This window comes from Cebus imitator, unplaced genomic scaffold (genome assembly GCF_001604975.1).
Source record: "Cebus imitator isolate Cc_AM_T3 unplaced genomic scaffold, Cebus_imitator-1.0 Scaffold31, whole genome shotgun sequence".
Lineage (NCBI taxonomy): Eukaryota > Metazoa > Chordata > Mammalia > Primates > Cebidae > Cebus > Cebus imitator.
In genome coordinates this window covers 9360323-9374250 of record NW_016107346.1, presented here as the reverse complement: position 1 = coordinate 9374250, position 13928 = coordinate 9360323, and the positions used below count along the sequence as shown (strand labels likewise).

At 37.4% G+C, this 13928-nt stretch overlaps 1 protein-coding gene across 6 annotated transcripts in view; it reads right to left on the bottom strand.

Moving 5' to 3' along the window:
• Nucleotides 1-13928, bottom strand: part of TMEM131 (transmembrane protein 131) — a 238590-nt gene that overhangs the window by 84325 nt on the left and 140337 nt on the right. The window lies entirely within an intron of this gene.

Below are 13928 nucleotides of genomic sequence, written 5' to 3'. Positions count from 1 at the left end.
CTACTGCACTCCAGCCTGGCAACAGAGTGAGACTCCATCAAAAAAAGAAGGGAGAAGGGAGAAGGGAGAAGGGAGAAGGGAAGGGAGAAAACAAACCTACATTACATGAACTTTCCAACATACAGGAGAGAACATTCCTAATTCAGCATTACCCTGATATTAAGACCACACAAAAACCTGAAAACTATAAGCCAATATCCTTCATAAACACAGAAACACAACTTTCTACAAAATACTGGCAAACTGAATCGAGGCAAGATATAAAATAGATAACACATCATGACCAAGTAATTTTTATCTAAGAAATGCAATTCTAGTTCAACATTCAAAAAAATCAAATCGATGCAATTTACTTATCAACAGAGTAAAGAAAAAGCACAAGATCATCTCAATAGCAGCATATAAGTTGACAAAATTTAATATTGATTCATGATTAAAAATCTCAGTAAACTAAGTCAACAGAAAAGAACTCCTTCAACATTACAAAGAATATCTACAAAAACCCTAGAAGAAGCTTGTCCAACCTGTAGCCCAGGATAGTTCTGAATTAGGCCCAACACAAATTTGCAAACTTTTAAAAAAAATATTAAGACTTTTTTTTGCTTTTTAAAAATTATTATTTAAAGCTCATCAGCTATTGTTAGTGTATTTTATGTGTGGCCCAAGACTATTCTTCTTCCAATGTGGCCCAGGGAAGCCAAAAGATTGGATACTCCTGTCCTAGGACCTACCATAGTATTTAATGGTGAATGAAATGCTTTTCCTCCAAAATTTAAAATAAGGCAAGGATGCCCTCTCTTATGACAGCTATCTAACACTGTACTACAAGTGCAAAAAGGACCGGGTGCGGTGGCTCACACCTGTAATCCCAGCACTTCGGGAGGCCGAGGCGGGTGGATTATGAGGTCAAGAGATCAAGATCATCCTGGCCAACATGGCGAAACCCTGTCTCTACTAAAAATGCAAAAATTAGCCGGGCATGGTGGTGCACGCCTGTAGTCCCAGCTGCTCGGGAGGCTGAGGCAGGAAAATCACTTGAACCTGGGAGGCGGCGGTTGCGGTGAGCCAAGATCGTGGCACTGCACTCCAGCCTGGTGACAGAATGAAACTTTGTCTCGACAAAAAAAAAGAAGTGCAAAGTGGCACAAAAAAGAAATAAAAGGCATTACACCTTAGTACAGAAGAAAAACACGTTTTTATTCAGATAACATGCCTTATTATACAGATAATTTCTAAAAATATCTATAAAAATGCTCCTAAAACTAAGAAAAGAGTTTAACAAAGTCATGGGAATCAAGGTCAACATCAAATGATCAATTGTATCTCCATATACTAGCAATGAACAACTGGAATTCTAATATTTAAAAAGTACCATTTAGCATAACACACACACAAAGAAATACTGAGGTATAAATCTAATAATGTGCAGGTTCTTTAAGCTGAAAACTGTTAAACACTACTGAAAGTAACCAAAGAAGACAAATAAATGGAGATACTGTGTTGATGGGTTAGAAGACTCAATATTACATGTTAGTTCTTCTGAAATGGATTTATATATCCAATGAAATGTAATCAAAATTTCAGTCTAAGGAGAAGTAACAATTAAATGCAATGTGAAATAAGATCCTAAAACAGAAAAAGTAATACATTGATAGAAAAACTGATGAAATTCATGTAAGTTCTTTAGTTAATGGTATCGTACCAATGCTAGTTTCCTGGTTTAAAAATTGTACTATGATTATATAAGATGTTAACATTAGAAGAGTGTTAGAATGAGGAATATAACATCAGAAAAATATACTATGATGATATAAGAATGTACTATATTATATTATATATTAATGTACAATGATTATATAAGATGTTAACATTAGGCTGGGCATGGTGGCTCATGCCTGTAATCCCAGCACTTTGGGAGCCCGAGGAGGGCGGATCACAAGGTTAAGAGATTGAGACCATCCTGGCCAACGTGGTGAAATCCCGTCTCTACTAAAATACAAAAAATTAACTGGGCATGGTGGTGGGCACCTTTAGTCCCAGGAGAATCGCTTGAATCTGGGTGGTGGAGGTTGCAGTGAGCTTAGATTGTGCCACTGCACTCCAGCTTGGTGACTGAGCGAGACTCCGTCTCAAAAAAAAAAAAAAAAAAAAAAAGTTAACAATAGAAGAACGTTAGAGTGAGGAATATATGGAGAATATTACTTTTCTGTACATTTAAAGTTAATTTAAAAAACCATTATAAAAAATCCCAAATTCTTTTTTAAGGAAATTGACAGCCTGATTCTAAAATTTAGATGATAAAGAAAGGAAATAAGAAAAGCCAAAGCAATTCTGAAAAAGAAAATCAAAACCAGAGGATTCATAATATCTAAGAATTAATATAAAGCCACAGTTACCAAAACAGTATGGACCCGTGAAAGGGTACGTATTTCAGAGTCTATTAGATATGTGTTAGAACACAGTGAAGAGTCGAAAACCAGACTCACACATAGGTTAACTGACTTGCAACAAAAATGCAATGGGATTTCAATGAAAAAGGATAGTCTTTTCAACCAATAGTTGAGGAACAAATGAATATCCATATATAAAACAAATCAAAACAATCCTCAATTCCTATTTCATGCCATAAACAAACAGTAGCTAAAAATGGACTGTAGATCTAAATGCAAAATCTAAAACTACTATGGTCGTCCCTTAGTATCTGTGGGATTGGTTCCAGGACTTCCTGCAGATACCAACATCTGCGGATGCTGAAGTCTCTGCTGTAAAACAATGTAGCATTTGCATATAACCTATGTCTATCCTCCTGGATATGTATGTATCATCCTGGGGATTATACTGTAAATAATCTCCACATTACCTTAATACTCAATACAATGTAAATGCTATGTAAATAGTTGTTATCCTGTATTATTTGTCTGAACATGCACAAATAAGAAAAAAGTCTTGTTCAGTACAGAAGCACTATTTTTTTTCCTCTAATAGTTTTGACCTGTGGTTGACTGGATTCACGGATAAGAAGCCCATGGATACAGAGGGCCAGCTGTACTTCTAGGAAAAAAAAAATGGAGACAATATTTGTGTATTTCCTAGCTACAACTCCCAAAGCATGACCCATAAAATAACAATTTGATAAACTGGACTCCATGAAAATTATAAACTTTTGCTCTTTCAAAGATTATATAAAAAGAGTGAAAAGGCATGACACAAAATGGAAGGAAAGGCTGATAAATAACATATCTCAAGAAGAACTTGTATCCTGAACATATAAGAAACTCTCATGAACTCATTGAAAAAACAAACAACTTAAGAAACACGCAAAAGAACTGAACCGACTCTTCACCAAGGAAAACATATGGATGACAAATAAAAAGATGCTCAACATCAACTGTCACAGGGGAACGCAAATTAAAATAAAAATGTCCTAACACCGTACACCTATCTGAATGCCTTGCATTACTAAAAACTCAAACCTTGCCATACAGAGTGTTAACCAGGATGTGGAACAACTGAAACTCTCATATGTTTCTCATGGGAATACAAACTGGAACAGTCGTTATTAAAAAACTGTTAAAATCTGTATGTAAATATTTACAGTGGGTTTATTTATAATAACTCCATACTGGAAACAACCCAAAAGTCTTCAACTGGTGAATGAATAAACACACAGTGACACTGCCAGCCAATGAAATACTATTCCGTAATAAAGTGGTGTAAAGAACTGATATAGCCTATTACACCAACCAATATGAAATGTATTATCTAAAAGAAAGAAGCCAGACTAAAAATGCTATATGCTACAAGGTTCCACTAACATAATCTTCTGGAATAAGCTACATTCACTGGTTTGAGTTAACCAAGTTGTTGATTACATGACCCTATGGGTTTGTCAAAACTCAGAACTGTATACTAAAAGGGTGAATTTTACTGCAAGTATACTATAATTTAAAAACAAATACATATAAAATATAAACACAGAAGTTTATGTAAATGTATGCATATATATACATATTATATATACATATAAAATATATATTATTTATGTAAATGTGTGTGTGTGTATATATATAAAGTATACATGTATATCTGTGTGTATATACACACACATACACACATACTTCAATTCAGCTGACTGCAACTTTGTCCTTCTAGTTGCTCAGGACAAAACTCTAGAGTCAATTTTGACCCTGCTCTTTCTCTCAACCCCGCATCAAATATATATATGCATACATATATTTATGTATTTGTTTTTTACTGTTTTGGGTGAATCCGCAAGGGTTGTGGACTCTCTCAAGCATATTTTAGTCTGGACCTTTTTAAATAAAGGTCTCAGTGTACATTTTCCCTTGGAGCAAGAACAAGTAATTGAGTATTTAGGTTTAACTCTTGGTGGGCAAGATTAAGGCCAAATTAACTTTGAAACAAAATCTTGAAATGAAGTGGATAATATCATTGAGTTCAGGCAGTCCGCCCACACTTTTTATTGTTGTGAATTTAATTCCACAGAATCATATGACTGGTCACCCTTTTATCACCTTCCTAACTCCCTCTGACAATGTAAGGATTCACAGAACTGACACTGAGAGACACAGAAAGGACTCTTGGTAATATGGGAAAAAAAACCCACCACAATATCATTTTCCCATCTAAGATGCCAGTGCTTGTAATACAGATGTTTTATACCATACCAAGAATAAAAAGATGAGAGTGTTAAAAAAAAATGCAGACTCAATCTTCATGTAAAACAAAGAGTGAGGATGACAAGTACAAACCCAACCCACAGAAAAGGGCAGTGAAGAAAACTTATGTGACATATTCTGGACACTGCAGGAAGGGAGAAGAACTAACTTATTCTTAGAATTTGCACTATGCAATAGTACTTATGCAAGTGTACGGTCTGAATACATATCAGTGGTCCAAAAAAACCTCTAGCAGAAAATTTAATGTTTCCTTGGTAGTGTTGAGACCACCATTGCCATTCTCTGCGGAAAAACACACCCTTAATCCAGGATGACAGTGAGTATAAGGTGCCCTTGCTGTAATATGTGCCCCAATTCGTGATACAAAAATGTGAAAAAAAATTTAACTGTAAAACAAACCTGAACATCCTGCACATATACTCCTGAACTTAAAAGTTGAAGGAAAAAAATAATAGCAAATTAGTACAATAAATGCTGTGTATCTACCTAAAAATAATCTAAAATGTTCTCTAAAAAAATATGAAAAAAGTTTTAGAATTACGGTATGCCTATCCAAGAACAGTTGTAGTGTCAATGAAGAGATTCATAAGGCCTATGTTTATTACTGAAAATGTACCCAGAGGAAAACTGGTTTCCTTTAAAGTTTTTGGCTGGGTGTGGTAGCTTACGCCTGTAATCCCAGCACTTTGGGAGGCCGAAGTGGGTGGGTCACGAGGTCAGGAGATCGAGACCATCCTGGCTAACATGGTGAAACCCTGTCTCTACTAAAAATACAAAAAATTAGCTGGGCATGGTGGGAGATGCCTATAGTCACAGCTACTTGGGAGGCCGAGATTGTGCCACTGTACTCCAGTCTGGGCAACAGAGTGAGACTGTCTCAAAAGTAAATAAATAAAATTTTTATGAAAACTTAATTTTATTTAAAAATGTCTATATTCAAACAATATCCTTTTAAGGCCCATCCAAACTTCAAAGGGTTAGGAAAATCACCATGGAATGTTTAATTTTTAGTGCAGCTTTCTGCTGCTATTGGAACTGGACATCTAGTATGTAGCTGAGACCTGAGTTTCTAGTAATACCACTAAGAAACTGTAATTTTCCCAAGTCAGCTTTGTACCACAGCTCAGTCCCTGGGCTTTTTCCTTCCTTGGTGATCTCATCCAGATCCATGGCTTCACATCTACACTAGTGACTACCAAATTTCTATTTCTAGTCCAGTCCTTTCCCTCATATACCAAACTCAAATATTAACTGCCTACTTGCCACTTCCTCTTGGATATCTAGGAGATACCTGAAATCGAACATGTCAAAATTGTACTACTGATTGTACCTCTGAAACTTACTCTACCCTCTGCCTTCTTCAATTCAGCTGACTGCAACTCTGTCCTTCTAGTTGCTCAGTACAAAACTCTAGAGTTAATTTTGACCCTTCTCTTTCTCTCAGCCCCACATCCGGAAATCCTGTTGGGTGTATCTTCAAAACACACAGGCATATCTCATTTTATTGTGCTTTGCTGTACTACACTTTGCAGGTAGTGCAGTTTTTTGTTTGACAAATTAAGAGTTTGTAGCAACCATGCAAGCAAGCCTACCAGTGCCACTCTTCCAACAGCAAGTACTCACTTTCTATCTGTGTCACATTTTGGTGATCTTGCAGTATTTCCAAGTTGTTCATTATTATTGTATCTGCATGTTGATCTGTGATCTTTGATGTTGCTATTGAAATCATTTTGGGGCACCACGAACTTATAAGCTTGCCATATAAGACGGCAAGCTTAAATTGAAAAATGTTATGCATGTTCTCATTGCCCTACCAAATGCTGTTCTCCCAACTCCCTTCCTCTCCCACTTAGGCCAATTAGTAGCCCTACAATGGCCTATAAGTGTTCCAGTGAAAGACGACTTGCACATCTCTCACTTCAAACCAAAAGCTGGGAATGATAAGGTTAGTGAGGAAGACATGCTGAAAGCCGAGAGAGGCTCAATGCGAGGTCTTTAGTGCCAAACAGACAAGCTGTGAATGCAAAGGAAAAGTTGTTGAAGTTAAAAATGCTACTCTAGCGAATACACACATGATAAAAGAAGCAAAACAGCTTTATTGCTGATAGGGAGAAAGCTTTAGTGGTCTGGATAGAAGAGCTAAGCAGGCACAGCATTCTTTTATTTTTATTTTTGAGACAGAGATTTGCTCATTGCTGAGGCTGGAGTGCAATGGCATGGTCTTGGCTCACTGCAATCTCCGCCTTCTGGGTTCAAGTGATTCTTGTGCCTCTACCTCCCAAGTAGCTAGGATTACAGGCACGCATCATCACTCCTGGCTAATTTTTGTATTTTTAGTAGAGATGGAGTTTCACCATGTTGGCCAGGCTGGTCTTGAACTCCTGATCTCAGGTGACCCACCTGCCTCAACCTGCCAAAGTGCTGGGACTCCAGGCGCGAGCTACCACACCTTGCTTTGCCATAGCATTCTCTTAAGCCAAAGCCTAATCCAGAGCAAGGCCCTGACTCTCTTTAATTCTACAGAGTAGAAGCTACAGAATAAGCTGGAAGCTAAAAGAGACTGATTCATGAGGTTTAAGAAAAGCAGCCAACCCTATCACATTAAAGTGCAAGATGAAGCATTAAATGCTGATGTTCAAGTTGCAGCAAGTTATCCAGAAGATCTAGCTAAGATCATTGATGAACATGGCCACACTGAATTAAGATTTTCCATGGAGATGAAACAGCCATCTAGAAGATGCCACATCTAGAGAGAAGTCAGTACCTGGCTTCAAAGCTTCAAAGGATAGGCTGACTCTCTTATTAGGGACTAAGGCAGCTGGTGATTTTAAGTTGAAGTCAGCGCTCATCTGCCATTCTGAAAATTCTAGAGACCTTAAGAATTATGCTAAATCTACTCTGCCTGTGCTCCTTAAGTGCACAACAAAGCTTAGGTAACAGCACATCTATTTATAACATGGTTTACCGAATATTTAAAAACCACTGTTGAGACCTACTGCTCAGAAAAAAGATTTCTTTCCAAATATTACTGCTCGTTGACGAGGCAATTTTTCACCCAAGAGCTCTGGTGAAAACGTACAAGGAGATGCATGTTGTTTTCATGCCTGCTAATACAAGATCCATTCTGCAGCCAAGGATCAAGGAGTAATTTCAGGTTACAAGTCTTATTATTTAAGAAATATATGATGGATCTGGGCAAAGTCCATTGAAAACCTCCTAGAGGAGCCACCATTCTAAATGCCATTAAGAATATTTGTAGCTGGGCACAGTGGCTCATGTCTGTAATTCCAGCACTTTGGGAGGCTGAGGTGGGTGGATCACCTGAGGTCAGGAGTTCGAGACCGGCCTGTCCAAGATGATGAAACCCTGTCTCTACTAAAAATACAAAACAGAAAAAAAAAATTAGCTGGACGTGATGGCATGGGCCTATAATCCCAGCTACTCAGGAGGCTGAGGCAGGAGAACTGCTTGAACCTGGGAGGCAGAGGTTGTAGTGAGCTGAGATTGTGCCTGTGCACTCTAGCCTGGGTAACTGGAGTGCACTCTGACTCGAAAAAACAAAAAACAAAAAACTCAACCAAAGGAGGTTAAAATGGCAATGTTAACAGGAGGTTGGAAGAAGTTAATTCCAACTTTCATGGATGACTTTGAAGGGTTCAATATTTCAGTGGAGAAGTCACTGAAGATGCAGTAGAAACAGCAAGAGAAAAAAGAATTAGAAGTGGCATATGTAGATGTGAATAAAACTTGAATGGAAGAGGAGTTGCTTCTTAGGGATGAGCAATAAAAGTGGTTTCTTCAGATTAAATCTACTCTTAGTAAAGATGCTGTGAATATGCTGACATGACAGCAAGGATTTAGAATACTACATAAACTTAGAGGCAGGGTTTGAAAGGATTGACTCCAATTTTGAAAGAAGTTCTACTGTGGGTAAAATACTATGAAACAGCATTGCACACTACAGAGAAATCTTTTGTGAAAAGACAAATCAATGGATGTGGCAAACTTCATTGTTGTCTTATTTTAAGCAATTGTCATGGCCATCCCAACTTTCAGCAACCACCACCTTGATCAGTCAGTGGCTGTCAACACTGAGGCAAGGCCCTCTACCAGGAAAAAGATTACGACTTGCATAAGGCTGACATGATCTGTTAGCAGTTTTTAATTTTTATTTATTTATTATTATTTTTAAATGCACCTCTAGAAGATCATTTCAGCGACTGTTAGCAGTTTTTAGCAAGAAAGTATTTTTGAAATTAAGGTACGTACATTTTTTTTTTTTTGAGATAGTGTCTTGCTCTGGCGCCTTGGGTAGAGTGCAGTGTGTCATCTTGGCTCACTGCAATCTCCACCTCCCGGGTTCAAGTGATTCTTCTGCCTCAGCCTCCCGAGTAGCTGGGATTATAGGTGCCTGCCACCGTGTCTGGTTAATTTTTGTATTTTAGTAGAGACACTGTTTCATCTTCTTGGCCAGGCTGGTCTTGAACTCCTGGCCTTGTGATACACCCACCTGGGCCTCCCAAAGTGCTGGGATTACAGGCGTGAGCCACCACGCCTGGCCAGGTATCTATGTTTTTTAGACACAATGGTATTGCACTTAATAGGCCACAGTATAGTATAAACATAACTTCTATATATACAGGGAAAGCAAAAAATTCTGTGACTGGCTTACTACAGAGGTCTAGAACTGAACATGCAATATCTCCAAGGTATCCCAAGTCCAACTCCTTTCTTCACCTCTTCCATGTACCACTCTAGTCAGAATAATTATCTTCTTACCCTGGAGTACGGCAACAGCCAATGTGACTGGTGTCCCTTGTTCTATTTTTGATGAACAAAGATCCTTTTAAAACCTAAGATACGATTTCATTCTTCTGTTTAAAACCCTTTGATGGCTTTCCACGTCAATCAGGAAAGAGTCAAGTCAAATCAGTTTGTAAGGCCCTTCAAGGTCTGCCCCCTTACTTCTCTTCTCACCCGTGCTCACTCTGGTCTAGCTGTCTTTGCACAACAGGCCTGCTTCCAACAATAGAGCCTTTGTACCACTTGGTTCTTCTGGCTAGAATGCTTTTCTTTCACACATTTCAGTTTCCTCTACATAGTCCTCCTACCTCACCCTCTTTTGAGTCTTTGTTCAAATGTAACCTTCTGAATAAAGCCTACCCTGACCACCCTATTTAAAATGGCATCACCTTCCTTGTGAACTCCTAAGCGTCTGATCCTATACTCTTTTTCTGACCTTGTATCATCTTCTAAGATCTTATAAAATCTATTTATTTATCATGCTTGCCTTCCCTCTGCTGCTGACTTTACCCAATCATCTCCCGCCCCGCAAGGTATGTATGATAAGCATCTCTGTTTTCACTGATAAAAACAAAGTGCCTGGCACTTAAGTAGACACTTAATAAATATTTGTTAAATTAATTTCTTATTTCCACATAGGTAGAGTGGCAAAACTATTTTTAATTTACATTTCTTAAGTGTTTTGAACTGCAAAAGTAACAAGTACTTATTTTACTTAGTGCTACAGTGCCAAGATGGCTGAATAAAAAGTTGATAACCCCAAACTTCCACCATTCTCACCTTTCTCAGGTTATCCAGTTAACCTGGCAAATCTATCTCTGCTTTATTTATTCCAGCTCTTATTAATATACCCAAATAAATATGCAAAGACTTTTTGCTTTTTATAAAAATGGTATTATATGCCAGGCATGGTAGCTCAAGCCTGTAATCCCAGCACTTTGGGAGGCCAAGGCAGGCGGACTGCTTGAGGCTGCACGTTTGAGACCAGCCTGGCCAACATGGCAAAACCCCATCTCTACTAAAAAATATAAAAAATTAGCCAGGCATGGTGGCAGGCATCTATAGTCCCAGCTACTAGGGAGGCTGAGACACAAGAATGGCTTGAACCCAGGAGGCAGAGGTTGCAGTGAGCTGAGATCATGCCACTGCATTCCAGCCTGGGTGACAGAGTGAGGCCCTGTCTCGAAAAAAAAAAAAGGTATTTTATTCTACTTTACAATATGCTTTTCTTACATATTAGCATGTCATGTATATTATTTCAGATCAACAGACAGAGACCTATTTCATTCTCTTTATTATCTGCATAATATTCCATACTACTGCTACATCACATTTTGTTCAATTCCCAGTAATGTCACGGAATCAAAGTTTAACCTAAAATAGAATAATGTCCTTCTATATCTAATTAAAATGATCATTAATATTTATTAGTGCCCTTCAACCCATGAGAAGAGACTGTTCATTAAGTATACTGAAATAAGTGAACTATAACATTTTAATTTTAGTCACAGGATGAAACAAAGTTTATCCTAGTTAATCTTCAGTTTATCTGAAAATTTAATCAATCAAAAGGTTCTAATCAATAAAGAAAACATTTTTGTTTCTTACTGTGTGTAAGGCACCCCATTTCCACAAGCCAAGGAACCAAAATTGGACTTGTATAGAATATTGTTATAAAAATCGGTATTTTTCTGATGTAAAATACATGTTACATATTTTATGGCCCATATACAATATGGTCATGAAAGAGGAATGGCCTACAATGCATTCTTACTATTATGTAATTTTTAATTATAATTAGATAATTATATTCAATTAGCAGATAATTACATAAACTTATATACAGAGAAATAAATTTTCATATAACCAAACCCCTTACCTCTCTTATCATTCCTGTTCTTTTTAATTTTCAGGTGGTCTTAAAATAAAAACTTTAACAAAATTACTTGCATGTGTGTGTTAAAATACAATTATGTGAAACTTGGTTTGAACAATAATTAAAAAATAGTCTTTTCTGTATTTTCTACTTTTTGGTTAATGTAGAGATGTTAACAGCAAACCACTAAAAACTCTGAGTTATAGACAATGTTTTACTGTCAAAGAAATAAGACCTGACCAGGAATTCTGAGCATGACAAAGGTAATTAGAATAAACATAAAGATTTTGCTCTCCTCCACATAAGAAACTCTATTCATCTCTCCCCAAGGCTCTTATTATTGGCATAAAGCTGAAGTAGAGAGGAAATAGGTTATTTTTTCCCCCAAGAGTTCATTCCATCTCTCCCCTCTACTTCTCGAGCGTCTGGAGTCAGTGTCTTACTGTAGGGGGAAAAAAAAAGATATATTTATATATAGAAAAAGGTCCCTGGGAGAGTCTAGTTCAGAAATGCCAAGTTAGTAGCCTTTAGCTTATGTTGTTTGGCCCATACTGTCTTTCTAAAACTAAACTGATTTTCAATCTATGAAGACTGGAAGATACATGAGAATTCTTATTTCTGACTCTTGGGAAATCAGAATGGCACGTGGGCTTACACTCCCAACATGATAACCACTGCCTGGAGTCCAGTGGAAGTTGATCTCTTTGAATGGTCACATGTTCTCTAAGGCACCCCCTCATCCCACTTGGCTTGCTTCCCCCATTTATACTGTTTACCTAGCCCAGTAAGAATTTGTTTGCAACTTCTGTTCTAGTCTCTGTATCATGATAGCAATGAAAAAAGTAAAAACCCTGGCCTTTAACACAGGTGAAACTTGGAGTGCTCAGAAACAACAAAATATTGCTTGACTTAGCAAAAAGCTAACAAGTTAGAAATAAAAGGTATAGTGCAGTTGTGAACTATTTTTGAACCGACTGCATTTTTATTTCACAATTTTGCCCTTTAACTCAACATGTCTCTGCATACTGATAATGCCTGAAAGCTGGATGGTTTCATTATACATAAATACATCTCTCTATAGAAGCTGTTAGGTACAAGCCACTCACTGAAGTGTAATATGATACAAATCACTGGGGATGCTAACAGAACACCTACACCTTCACCTTGGCTCCTGCCACTCACTGCACGACTGGGGCAGATCTCTCTGGAGCTCGGCCTGTGTATACACAGGTCTCTTCCAGCATTAGAATTATATTACTGGAGACTATTATCAACAGCACATCTATAAAAAGTGTGAAAATATCTTTTAGTTAACAAAGAATAACTAACTCAAGGGAAAGCTATTTTAAGAAATAATTTAGAAAAGGGATATTTCTACAAGAATCACAAAAAAATTAAACTTTTTATTACCAAAATAATATGCTGATTTATCAGTTCCTTGTTTATAAAATACCTTTAAATAAAAAGGTTATGCTTTTTTTTTTTTTTTTACTCTAAAGTAAACATATGATGAAACAGGATTTTAGAAAGGAGAAATGTATACATCAAATAACTGACATAAAAATACAGCAACCAATATCTTATATGCTTAAAACGGTTTCTTCTTTGTCGCTCAGTCACATCCCTTCAAAGGAGTCACTGAAAAAACCCTGGGAGATGTAATTCAGTCCCATTCATTTTCTTCCCTCTCATCTTTGCTATTTTGTTAATTATTTTGGAAACCTATATGCTAAAGCTTTAGGTATTCTCTCAAATTTAAAATGTACTTAAGATACCATTTTTTTTGGGGGGGGTCAGAAAAAAAGTTTTTAATAACAAGTTAACATACTTCCTACAAAAATTACAAATAAAATTTTAGATGATATTTGTGGTAAGGAAAACCTTAAATTGGTGCTTAAGACTTTATGCCCTAATCTCTGAGGTTGTGACTATGATGAGACACCATATCTGGGATTATTTACATCACATGGTAAAAGGGATTCTTCAGATATAATTAAGGCCACCAACCAGTTGACTTTTAGTTAATCAAAAGGGAGACTATCTGGAGAGTCCTGACCCACTGACAGGAGCCCTTTAAAAGCAGAGTTTTCTGTTCTTGTAGTTTGCTGAGAATGATGTAGGCAATGGTGGGGGGCGATGGAGATAGCAAACCACCATGGCATGTATGTACCTATGCAATAATCCTGCAGGGTACAGGATGTACACATGAACCCCAGAGCCCAAATACAATTTAAAAAAAAAAAGAAGAGTTTTCTAGCTGGAGGCAGAAGACACCGGAGAGGTACAAAGTGCCAGGGGAAAGATGTGTTGTTGCTGACTTGAAGATGGATGGCCTGTGAGAAGGAATCTGGGGGTCCTGAGGAGCTGAGAAGGGTCACTAGCAAAGAGCCAGCAGCGAATTGGGGGCTTCCATAAGGAACCTAATTCTCCCAACAACTTTAATGAGTTTGGAAGTGATTTCCCCTCAGAGCCTCTGGATAAGGACTCAGCCGAGACGACATCTTAATTTTAGCCAGTGATGCACTGAACAAACAACTCAGTGTGCTTAT